The following is a 13,240-nucleotide window of genomic DNA, read 5'->3' as shown; positions in this document are numbered from 1 at the left end:
AAATACCGAAACTCGACGAGAACGATAACTGTCAGCTAGCTGTGACCGCTGTTCACGGAGAGCCACTCGTCTGCAGAGGAAAGGGAGCACGAGTCATCGAAAGAGAGTGTGAGGTTTCGACATCGAGGGCGAAACCATAACCGCATGCGCGCGTTCGCGACCGGCAACAAAGACAATTATAAACAGTTTCGTGCAGTGTGACTGCTCTTCGTTTTCTCTGATCACCTGCAAATATAAGGTAAGCTGGCCAGCTTAATTTCGCGATCGCGATTGCGTGATTAATAATCAATTTCTAATATTCGATGCGTGCATGTAACGACTCTAATAACAAAGAGCAGCGAGCGTACCGGCAAAGCGTGTTGTCGATGAGCGAGCGTCAACGTAAACAAACGCGCGGGTCAACCTTCTGTAGAGTATGAGGGATAATAAAAGATCTAATTCGTATTACTAACAAGTGCTTTTCGATTCACTTATACCTCATAGCTTCCACTCACTTTCCTTAGATAAGAGAACTTACTGGTTGACTGGCGCCTGTCTTTGCATGCTCTCCGATTTACGTACTGAGCATAATTAACTGCGCGCGTCCTTTTAGTGTATTTGCGCGCATAAAATAATTAAACGGTTTTACCCCGTTACAATTGAAAAATCAACTCTATTATATCTCCATTATAACCACGATTATCTCCTTTTATGCAACCCCCAAACTTTTCACACTTACAAGGGGACATCCAACCCTGCGGTTGATGGATTGGGCTCAAATTTGGTGAGGGGCCTTCTTTTACCATGAAATGAAAGCCCTTCGATGGATTCCATACAATGGACCCTCTGAACCAAGTTATCGATGGGCCAATATCCAGAAATAAGCAATATTTTTGCAATCATTCAGGGCTATGAGCTCTATTATAACTCAGCCTTTATTTGAATATAAAGTCTCATAATTCGGTATCATACCTTCAATTTGCCTAAAAAAGCTATGTCTTACTAGGATAGATTACTGTTAATTTCCTACTTTATATTACTTCAATAAGTATAATACGGATACTATCAATTTGCAAGAAATCTCAAAACATTTTTTCTATATTCTTATTCAAAGAGACTTGTACACCTATTGAAATGACTAAATTCACTTACAAAAGTATACAGGATACTGCTTGCATAAATATAGCAAAAGCCAATTTCCCAAACAATGAAAAGTTAATCAAAAGTTAATCAAGGTAGTCGATTTGATTAATCGAACCGTTCATGATTCGTCCACTCGTGATGTCAGTTCGAACGACTAAGAGAAAGAGGGGGCGCGCGAGAGTTTAAATATTCAGTTAATCCTCAGCTGTTACTGGAATAGTACTGCCAATTAATTTGCACAGATATTCGCCGTTTTTTTAATAAAAAGTTTTCCTGGGATTTTGATACGTGCGTGTGTGTGTAGCGGAATCAGCAGCAGCAGTATTACAGCAGCAATAAGCAGCAGCAGATTTATGAGCGAGGCAGCGCGGCTGATATTTGAGGAGCATCGACCGTTGATTTTCTTCAACAATTACGGCTGATCGCCGTAATTGCACCGCAGGGTGGGTAGGTATACTTCACTTTATTATTTCGCGACGAAATACTTTCGAAAGTATTTTGTCAATCGTGAGTGTATTTTTTTGTATTCGCACCGAGCGTTAGTTTCGCGGCAAAAGTTCGAATTCTCTTTCTCTCTCTCTCTCTTTCTCTTTCGGTCACCGAATTATTACCAATAATTCTATTTCACGCGCGTTAGTCTTTCGGCCCATATAAGACTGTAGTTTTTATTAATTAAATATTGTTAATTTTATTCGCCGTGTTACGTAATTTCGTTTTCCTAATAGCTTAATAGGTCTATAAAGGATTAAGTTTTAATCCGATTAAGTCGGATTAAGCATTAAGTCACTCATACCTAAGACAGATCGAGTGTCACAAGTCAGATGACTTAAGGTGAGTTTAACTCGATTGGAAAGAAGACACTGAAACGAAAGTAACAAACGTTAAGGCGAATACACGTATAACTATACGTGTTTAACGGAGTGGCGGTTAGCTCTGCATCGTGGAAGTTTGTGCGTTAATAAATTTCTCATTTTGTAGGATAACCATCCCGTTACAAAGTACATTAAAAACTGTTAAAATAACTTTAAATAATGGAACAAAATTAGAGCGAGTAGTATACAATTTTGAGCTTTTATCTCAATAATATTTTGTAAAATTACCCTTTTATCACTTTATCTATATGCGACACTGATGATTAAAAATCTAACGAGTTATAGGGAATGGTAATTCCCACAAGCAATGCAAAGGCCCGTGCCTAACCGTCGTATCACAAATTATTTTTTTAATGGGGAAGGTAAGGGAGGCTCTTTCGCTCCTCTGAACGATGACGGTGGGCCTCGTCATTAAATTAGCATTGGGCTTTGGCTAGAGAGAAAAGGAATGTAAGGCGCACACAATAATCACTTGCGATAACCGTTAACAATATTTATTCTCGACTTTTAGCAATAAAGAGTGACGACGCGAGTTCACGCGTTGTTCTCAACGAATACAAAGGAGGGACTCGTTACAATTACGGAATTCGTCGTGTTCACGGAAGATCGCGATCACTTTACCGACGCGTCGCGCACTCACGGATGTAGAGAGAAAAAGATAGGAAGAGAGAGAGACGACCTGACCTGGTGAGGGCTGCTGGCAGGAATCGCCGCTGATGCCGCTGCAGGAACTATTGCTGGCAGGAACTGTTGCTAGTAGTTGCTGGCAAGAACTGTTGCTGGTAATTGCTGGCAGGGAGGAAATACTGCTGGACTGCAGGCAAGCTCGTGGCAGGCTCGGATGTGGATTCCTCGATGCTATCGTCGTTGGAAATCCTCTCCCTTTGCTGCTAACTGCTTGTCGTCCTCTGCTTCTTTGTCTGATAGGGTCTCTTTTGCGTGCGCACGCTCGATCGTCAAAACGATCCGTCTAACTCAGAATCTCGGCTCGAACTCTCCCCTCTAATCATTCGCGCGTCGGCTCGAACGACGCCGGCGGCTTCGCTCTCGCGGGCGGATCGCCGCGGGTCACTCGCGCTTGCTTACTCTCTACTCGCGACGCGTCATTTTCTCTTTCTTCTTCTTGCCGCAACCACTCTCGCTCCCAATTGGCTCCAAATGACGATGCCCGGCTCAGGTATTGGTCCTGAAATAAACCGGTGCGAGCATCGGTATTATTTTTTTAATCCGGTTCGCAGTTTCAAACGCTCGCCAGGGCAATAGCGAAGGAGCGAGGCTGCGAGAGAGAGAGAGAGAGATAGAGAGAGAGAGCGAGCCAGACAGGGCCGGCTATCCTAGCCAGGGCCCCGTCACAGCCCCCCCCCCCCACCCAAGTCATTGATCTCTCTCCTACGATCGACCGACGATCATCTTCCTCCTCTCCGCGAGTGCCCAAAGCAATGTTCGCTCATAAAAAAGACAGAATAATAGGATCGAAAGGGTTATACATCTCCCAATAACCCAATGCACGCGTCGAAGTTACATGCACCTCGGTCCCCATTCAACCCTTTCATGCATACAACACGAGAATAATCAAAACAATAAAATAAATTAAAGTCTAGCAAACAACACTCTACTCACAAACGTCAAACTACACCTGTTCCCGGGAGAGCCCTGTTTCCAGGTCACCAGAACTCGGGGCCAACTCGGCGAAGGGTGGATCGACCACCATCTTCTGAGCTCCCAACACAGGAGGAGTAAGGCGGCGAGCCACCTCCTCATCCCTGCGGTATGAGTTAGAGGCTCGATGCTCTTCTCTAGCATCGTTCCTCATCCGTTCCACAAGAGGGTCGCCTTCAGCCTCTTCTTCATGCCGAGCGGCTAACGCTCAAGGAGCTTCTATCCGAGTTCGCTTCTTCCTACCTCCCCGACGTACTTTCTTTCGCCTTTCGGGCGCCGCGTCGGTCCGGCCGTCCTTTGAGTTAAGGTCGCCGATTCCATGTTCGCCAGGGATTCCAAAATCGCTCGAGGTTGGAGAGCGTCGGATATACCAGGCATATGTACTGGCGGAATGCCTGAACTACGGGCCGCCTGCACTCGAGTCATGATGTGCGCTCGGAATGCAATTGCACATCGTTTGCAATTGTTCACGGACACATCGTATCGTCCACAATTGCGGCAGAATATCTGCGGGTTGGCCACTTCTGGACACCGCGACCGCGGATGGGAACCGGCTCTGTATTTAAAACAGAGATACGGTACCACGTCCCTCTCCGTGTCAAACGGTACCGGGGCCAAACCACGTAGAAAGATGCGTGACAGCCTGTTACCCTTCGCATCCGTCCACGGCTGCGGCCCCTGCGGTGCTACGGTACGAGCTGCGGATTGGGGCATGGAAGCCCGCGAAATCCCGCTCGCCCGGCACGCACAGGTGCACACGGCATGCCCTCGATCTCTCGCCAGGGTTTCCTCCATATTCCTTCCAATCTCCGGGGTTTTCGTCGGGGTTCGGTTTCCTCCATATTCCTTTCAATCTCCGGGGTTTTCGCCGGGGCGGATCTCGAAGCCAGTTCTCTTAAACGTCGGACGGGCTCCTGGTCGGACTAATCGGACGTGGCTGGTTCCATTCAAGCTGGGTATGAAATGGAAAGATTTCCAGTGTTGGCATTGCTCCATCAGTGGGACGCACCCAGCGTCCTCTACGTAGCGCAAGCTCAAGTCCAGCGTTCCGCACGGCAGTCTGCTCCTCTTCCGTCCTCCGCTCAGCTATTCCCTCACTTCGACCAGAGTTCTCCTCCGCAATTAACCACACAGGCCTTCCCGGACGTCTCTCCTCAGAAATCTTCTGCTGATCTTCCGGCAACTGACGGCTACGGCCGATCGCTACTCGCCACCGTCGTCGGCTAGCCTTTGATGGGCGGTTCTTACGCCTGACTCTCGGACTAAGGGCCGAACCTGCATCCTCCTCCTCGGAGGCCGATGAGCTTGTCAGAGGGCTATACGAATTACTTCGCTCGCGCACTTTTGACCTTGTTGAGACGGCTGCGGAATTCGATCGACCATCTGTCACCTCCGCTGTTCCGGCCGAGCTAGGTTGCGATGGGCCGCACTCTTACTTCAAGCCAGACGTTGATGAAGCGTCCGCCGTCACTCTTTACCTTGCCGCCGCTCTTCTTTCCTCCGCTGTCTGTCCCTCATTCAGCGGAGAAAACAGATTTTCCAACGAAAAATCTGGACCTCGGCGGCGACGTCTCCTTCGGCCTGTACCTATCTGAGCTTCCGCCACTTGACGGCGTTCGTCTTCTAGGTACCCCGCTGGTGGAACATTTGATACCGTAGGCGGCCGGCGGAAAGAGAATCTCGGGTCCAAAGCTTGGAGATGGAGGGGCTTCCACTCCAGCGGACCAGGCACATGCTCCGCAGGCTTTACGGGAGCTAAAACCTTCACTGCTTCCGCGGGCCTCTGCGTATTTTCGTCTTCCTCTTCAATGACTTCAAGGAGGCCATTTGTAAATCCTTGAAGCGGGATCTTCGCCGTTTTGCCTCTTTCACAGGAACATCTTCTTTACCTTCGATCGGAGGGACAACCTCAGCGGAGGGAGCTACCGGACTTTTCAAGAGAAGTTCTTCCAGCTCTTCCCCTATTGCTGCGCTGTCCGCTTCCATGGCTATCTCTTCTCCTACTTTTGGGACTTTACCGGGAGACAAGAGCTCCGGCTCAACACGGGCACCGCGGAGCATCGTGAGCTCGTCCACCATGGCGGTTATTTCAAGCGAAATTGGTGTTTCAGGATCTTCATTTCTCCCCTCCCGGGACTCTCCTCAAGGAGCGCCTTCTGCGGCACTTTTCTCGCAGGATGCCTCACTGGGAGTACCCCCTAGGGTCGGAGGGAGCGAATCCACGGGCTCACCTCGTCTTCGAGCTCGAGCGTGTGTCCACCTGACTGCTCGAAGCCAAACCGATAGGACTCGTGTTCTCGGTCACGACCTCGGGCGCCGGGGACACCGACTCTCTCGCTTGCTGTTCCGTCTGTAAAGGCAAAACCAACACCATTACTACAATTACACTACTTATTCAATAGAGAAAGAGAAGAAACCAATATAACATACATCAATACATAACGCAACTGTACATCTCACTCTAGATGACACGATAATCATCGGATCCGGCCCACGACTCGCGGCGGAACGTATCTTTTTAAATCTTTTACGTGCGTCATCGGGACCTGTCGCTTGTCCTTTACTTCCAAATCATACACGACGTCCGAAATCTTTTTAACAATCCTATACGGACCTCCAAACTCAGGCTCCAAGCTGGCGTTTCGGCCCACCACTGCACTCGACAACGGATGAAGCTTGCGCCAAACCAGATCTCCCTCACTAATCGCAGCATATCGGCGCTTCTTATCGTGCGTACTCTTCTGTCATTCTTGATATGCTTACTCACTAAATCGCGCAGCGCGTTTAACCGCTGCAAGCGATCTCGCCAAATTTCGGGACTCACTCTGATCACGGGTACTTTTCTCTCTACCTCACGCCTTAGGTTTTTCGCGGGTCGCGGATTATGTCCAAAGTTCAGAAATGCCGGAGAAACCTTCGTCGAAGACAGTAGGTAAACCAGAGGGGCCTTAACTCAGAGGGGTATCAGCTCACTGAGTTGAAGCGTGTGAGTTGAGGTGTGTGCATGTTCACCTCACATCCCCCCCCCTTTCTGATCGACCCGTGCGTTATCGACTCACCCCCCCTCCTCCTACTGAATTATACCGGTGCGTTCTAAGCACTCCCCCCTCCCCTACTGAGTTAATCTGATGTGGCGTGCGTTCTACGCACTCCCCCCTCTCCTATACTATGTTCTACTGTAGTTCCCCTGTTCTACTGTACTATGCGTGCGTTCTACGCACTCCCCCCTCTTCTATACTATGCTGATGTGCTCTGACGCGCGTTCTCTGCACTTCTGCCTCTCCCAGCCTACTGATTTAATTCCTATGCACTGTGTGCTGATGTGTTCTGACGCAACGTCCGTTCTCTGCACTTCCCCCTCCCTCCTTCTCCTTCTCTCTCCTCGTGATCTGATGTATTCTCGATGCGCGCGCGCACGTTCTGTGTTACGCGTTTTGATTTTTTATTGTGTGTGTGTGTGTGTGCGCGCGCGCGCGTGTGTTAAATTTTTAAATTTATCGGGAAAAAAACGGACGGATCGGGGGATCGAACGAACGTCCTCCGGATCCGCAGGCCGATGCTCTACCGCTAGAGCTACAGCCACTGTTACTACGGGCAATACCGTATTGTGTATACTAGCTACACGATTGATATGTAGGGGGCGGCGGCGGCGGCGCCGGCGGCTGCTGCTGGGGAGGGCCCAAGCGCTAATACATACAACATACAAATGATAATAAATTTTAATAAATATAATAATTATAATAAATATTATACATAAATATTTATTATAATTGGTATATAATGAATAATAATTTTTTTGATGTTCAATGTGCACGTGCGTGTGTGTCTCATCTACCGAAGATGGTTTAATAGAAAAAACGTGCAAGTACCTGCTTACTTTCTTTTATTTGTAGACTTCATGGTTGTAAGCTACTATAAATAGCACAGTGTAAGAATTATCGAATCATTCATCAACCAGCATTCCAATAAAATGGATCGCTACTCTAAAGTTAAGTACTCTCGTCTTCCACAGGAAGACCCGGACGAAAAGAAGAACAAAGAATCATCGACATGGAAACAAAGTATTTCCAAATTTTCGAGCATGTAACGGTCCTATTTATGAGCTATTTATTAAATCACTGAATTACTGCAACTAGTCTAACGTATCTATCTGTTTATTCAAATCAATACATTAAGCGGCGCTACCTCACTGTTTACTCGATTGTATTCATATAAGAGTCAAATCAAAATAAATAGCGTGACGTCAGAAAGTAATAGATATAGATATCATGATTTTGGATATTAAGAAAAATATGTTAATTAGAGATAATTTTAATATAACAAATTATTTATTATATAAATTTAAGTACGTAGATTCAGAATATAATAACACAAATTGCATTTAATTATGAAATAATAATGAATTTTAATATGCAAAGTTGATTTATTTATTACGCTAACATTATGAAATATTAGAAAAATGTAAATAATCCATATGCAAAATAAATAAGTATAGAACATGAGTAAAAATTGGTTTCATTAATAACAGCTAAATAATAACTGTTATTAGTAAATAAACTATTAATAATTTATTTAAACAATAAGCTGTATATAAAACAAAAGTAGTAATTTTATACTTAATAATGATAGCTTTATGATTTAAGAATCTTAGATAATTAATCTAATAATTGCATTATAAGATTAGGAAAAACCGTTACAAATATGAAAAATTAGTTATAATTCAAATGTTATTGACTAATTTAAATATTTATTTTTAGAAAATACTTCCAAAATTAATCAACTATAAAGTTATATAGAAATTTAATAATTTTCTATTGTAAATATTGTAATATCACGTTAATTAACTTTATTAGTTAATAACTTTTGACGACACTATTTGCGATAATTGTATATTGTATAAAATCAACAAATAACAAATTCTGTAAAGTTTACATGTGTTAAAAGCTTAATATTAATGGTTATTTACTTGTAAATTAAGTAAACTCATTTCTCAAAATTCGCGAATGTCTCTCGAATATTCGATATCATCTTTCCTGCAAAAATAAGCGGGAAAATCTGTGTATAAATAGGTCCACCTTTGCACAGGCTAGCATTCACTTCTAGCCTTGCAAGGTGAGCGCATGAGTCTGAATAAACTTGGATTATACCTAAGTTCTTTCTCTCATTGTGATTAACTAAGCAAGACTATTCCTTCCTTATAATTCGAGCTCGACTTATAGAACATCTCGCGCTATAAGAAACTTGGGCCGAATTATATCCTATCCAAGACAGACTTTAGCTCTGCTTATGGGATAATTCGCACCATAAGAAACTAGGGCATCGTCTGACTTTTTCTGGAACATTATACTTATTTATATATATTTGATTTGTTTATTATTATTAGAGTACATTTGATTTATTTATTTATCGACAAGTATTATAGATTAAAATTATTAGAAACAAATTCTTACTCATTAGCTAGATACGAGAGTTCGAATTATTATTATTTATAAGTGATACGAACATCACAAGCAATACTTAAAATTTTCCTGAACAAAAAGGCTATCAGCAGTTCAATACCGAAAAGAAGAAATAATAATCATATGTATACATGTCATCATTGTACACAACCTCAACTAATAAATAAACATTTTTTTCATCTAAATTCTATGTTGTATAAATTTTTTTTGTTGGTAAAAAAATACAAAATTTATTATAAAAAGACGAACTGCTGCTGCTGCTGCTGCTGCTGCTGTCATCGTCAGAGTCAGCGAAAATCACTACGAGTGGCATGTAATTTTTATATTCGAGTTTTTTGAGCATCGGTTCGGCATCCTTACCGTAGTATACGATTTGAAAATTGGCATACATATCGTACAACATTGCGTACTGGTTTTTACTGAAATCAATGTTGAGAATACCGTATGGATAGCACTGAGAGTTAAGGTACAGTTTTACATTTCTGATATTACAATGATCAAATATACTAGCGTAAGAGTTTGGTTCATTTTTTCGATTGGTTTGGAAGGCTAAGATGACGTAGCGTGGTTTCTCCAACTCATTTGTCGTTTTAACTGTCCAAACGTGATTTGTGTTTGCAGGCAGCGCTGGATATTCGTACAGTTCCCAACTACGAAAACTCATTGAAATACTTCGTTCGCTTTTTAGAAAGTCGAGTAGACGTATTTTCTTTGCATTCGATGCAGTCACATAGGGCATAAGCCATTCGAGACGTGTTACATTAATCTTGAATTTTTCGTAAGCTTCAACGTCGGCCACGGTCTTCTTCGTTTGATAAATTTCATTTAAATCAGTAATCGATCTTACGAGAATTAATTCATGTTTCATATTCACTAGCACTTTGCAATAGTCCTCAGCGAATCCAAGTATGAAGCTCAGAGGAATCAAAATGTCAAAGTCGCCATTCGCATTAGTTATTTTACGGTCCTCTTGTTCTAAGGTATTTATCCATCCGGCATTTTCGGCAATCAAGGTTTGACTTGGAGTGAGAGATAACCAGTTCTTCATAACGGTTGTGAGACCAACGTTCTTACATTTATCTATTTCTATAGCATTCAGCTCATACCTAATTTCTTCAAACATGTGACAAATGGCATTATTAACAAAATCAGTATTCGTTAACAAAGTGTTATTGTTGCTGGGTAATCGTCCACAAATGTGTAACGAGCTGCGAGATGGTAAATGGCACAAGTCTTGATCTTGAATTGATATGCGAATCTCGTCACTATTTTTGAACGATAAATTGGTGTAAGGTTGATGAGCGTGGATCTCGTAATGAGCCAAAGATTCATCGAAGATGACAGGTGACTGTATTTCTAGAATGTTCTCCATTGTTTCGTTGAAAGCAGCAGCGAAAAAAAAAATTAGGCAATTTATTTTCCACCTGGAACTACTCTTAACCCAAGACTTTTTAGGATCTTTATGCTTTGACGCGTTAAAGCTTTCGCTTTCCGATGACGATTGATGACTGGAGTTTGTCGTGTTGACGTTTTCAATTTCAGTCGACGACTGATGATGGGATTGCATTTTTCAATGCTTATATAGCCCCTACCACTCTTTGAATCGTAAACAATTTCCATTATACGCTTTTGAGGTGTAATCTGATGGTTATGACTTCACCGCGAAAATTAATTAAATTTCCGTCTTGATCGACAATGCGTAATAGTAAATAATCTATAGACTTTTTCGTAACTGGAAGATAAATCACGTGAGAGTGAATTTCAATAATTTTATATCCAGGCGGTACTGCTGGAAAAAATTCGTGAATATCGTGAACGGTGTTTCCGTTCAAGTAAGCTCCAGCGGTTATATTACACTCGACTCTCACAGCGTTTACTCTAAGAATACTGACGGGCAGATCAGAGTTGTGAGAAACGTTTGCCTCTAATGTACGTTTTGAAAAATCCAACAATCGTCCGATAGAATTCTGCGGACGAAAATCGATAGGTTCGGAACACTTGATTGTACAATGCAAGGTGTTGTTGATTGGTTTCAAACTTAATATTATATTATTATTATTATCAGTACGGAGAGGCTGCACAGCTTTGTGAAGAAATTTATCGATGTCGTCGATCTCGTAGGTCCCGACAGGTATGTCGATAATTTGATTTGCGACGTAAAATTTATTATTATGTACGTCGATATTAGGTGTCGAGTTGAACGTTAGAAACTCGACGAAGCCCAACTTGTAATGTTTATGCTGTGATAGCTCGATTGGTGGGAAATAGTGCGCTTCCAACAGTGAAGAATTACCCGAGAGCGTCAGAGTTAACGAATCCTCCATGACTGTGTGAACATGACTACCGATATTTTCACGTTGCCTTTACTTTTATACCCTCGCACAAAAACTGTAAGCAAAGATGACCGCATACATGAGAATTGAAATCTTGATATCTTTTCGTATTATATTTGATCTCGATATCGCCAAGATACATCATTAAATCAATAGGTGGTCTAAGATCTTCAAAGCTATCGAAATATGTGACGTTTTTTTCGATTTTGCGATAAGCCACCAAGTGCGTTCCTGTTCCTTTGACGCCATCAAGATTGACTATAGCTGATACGTGATAATATGGTCCAGAACTCGGTAAGTCATTTCTCATGAAGACTCCGCGAAAATTTGGTATACTAAAAACTTTTGCATACTTCATTAAGTCGGCATTTGTGAGGGCTCTATCCGGTAAATTTATTTCGAATTTTTTTTTTTTTTCAAACCAGATCCCATATAAGGTTTGAGATAAAGTCTATAGCTTTTTTTATAAGGTTTGAGATACAAGCCTTTTCCCAGAGTAATGGTCTCCATCGTTTTGTTCTGTCTCTTGTTCTCTTCCAATTGCTGTTTTGCAGACTTTGCATCGTTCACGGCTTTTGTGATTCCCGCGGCGCCACCAGCTAGAGCGCCAGTTGCACTCAAGCCTGCAAAAAGTAGTATGAGGAAGGGCAAAGCTACAGCCCATTTTAGTTGATATTGGCAGAATTCATGGAACATTGATGTTTACTTTTTCACCAGCTTTTTTAACGGTTGTACGAGCTTTTTTTAAAGCAGAACCGATGACTTTGCGCGCACATTTACCCTTGGACCATTTGAATGTAGCCGCTTTGATCACGCTTTTCAAATTAACTAACTTTTTCGTTTTCTTTCGTCCTTTCGTCTTGGTTTTCTTTCTTTTCTTCGCGAAACCCATACCAAACTTTGATTTTAATTTCATGACGTTATTAACTAACTTTTTCGTTTTCTTGCGTCCTTTCGTCTTGGTTTTCTTTCTTCTCTTCGCGAGATCCATACCAAACTTTGATTTTAATTTCATGGCGTTAGATATAGCGTAAGCAGCTGCTTTCTCACCAAAACAAGAATCCTTAGCGAAGACTCTTTTGATCGCTTTTTCAGCTAAAATTTTGTCTGCGATATTTCTAGCCTGAATATTTTCTTGATTTTTCGAGTACGCTATATCGTGTTGCTTGCAAGCTGCGTCGAGAGGATTGATTCCTGGATCGACGCGAGCTAAACGTGTCTGTAATTTAGTTCCTGATCCGCAGTATTGATAGCCTGGAATATGGAGTTCAAATGGAAGTTTATTAATGATATCATTGACGAATCCTCGTCCTTTCTTTGTTCTTTGACGTTTGCATATGATCATCACTCGACCAAGTCCAACGACTAACGTTTGAAACTATAAAAACAGGTATATATGTAGCCATGTGGTCAGTTATCGTTCGAACTCTGTCTCGTGAGTATGAATTTCAAGAAACAAATTGTGAAACTTCCCGTAGAAAATTTTGACGTCATCGTGCGGGAGGATAAGCAACCAAAGCGTCACGGAGATTTACTGCCAAATAGCATCAGAGCTATTTTTTGTGGTCCGTCCAACTGCGGCAAGACCAACAGTCTTTTGGCGCTTATCACTCACCCCAATGGCGTTAGATTCGAAAATGTTTACGTGTACTCGAAATCGCTCGATCAGCCAAAGTATAAATTATTGGAAGAGATGTTTAAGCCGATAGAGTGAAGTATTTTCCGTTCAAAGAGCACGAATCCGTGATCGATCCCGAGTATGCATTGCCTAATTCAATTATGATATTCGACGACA

At 42.6% G+C, this 13,240-nt stretch overlaps 1 protein-coding gene across 1 annotated transcript in view; it reads left to right on the top strand.

The window, feature by feature from the left end:
* The window catches only part of LOC131670286 (kinesin-like protein KIF3A), a 376,061-nt gene that overhangs the window by 318,350 nt on the left and 44,471 nt on the right, over positions 1 to 13,240 (top strand). The gene's annotated exons all lie outside the window — the stretch shown is intronic.

The sequence above is a fragment of the Phymastichus coffea genome, unplaced genomic scaffold, assembly GCF_024137745.1.
Source record: "Phymastichus coffea isolate CEN01 unplaced genomic scaffold, Cenicafe_Pcof_1.1 PCOF00107, whole genome shotgun sequence".
Classification (NCBI taxonomy): domain Eukaryota; kingdom Metazoa; phylum Arthropoda; class Insecta; order Hymenoptera; family Eulophidae; genus Phymastichus; species Phymastichus coffea.
This window is presented reverse-complemented; position numbering and strand designations above follow the sequence as displayed.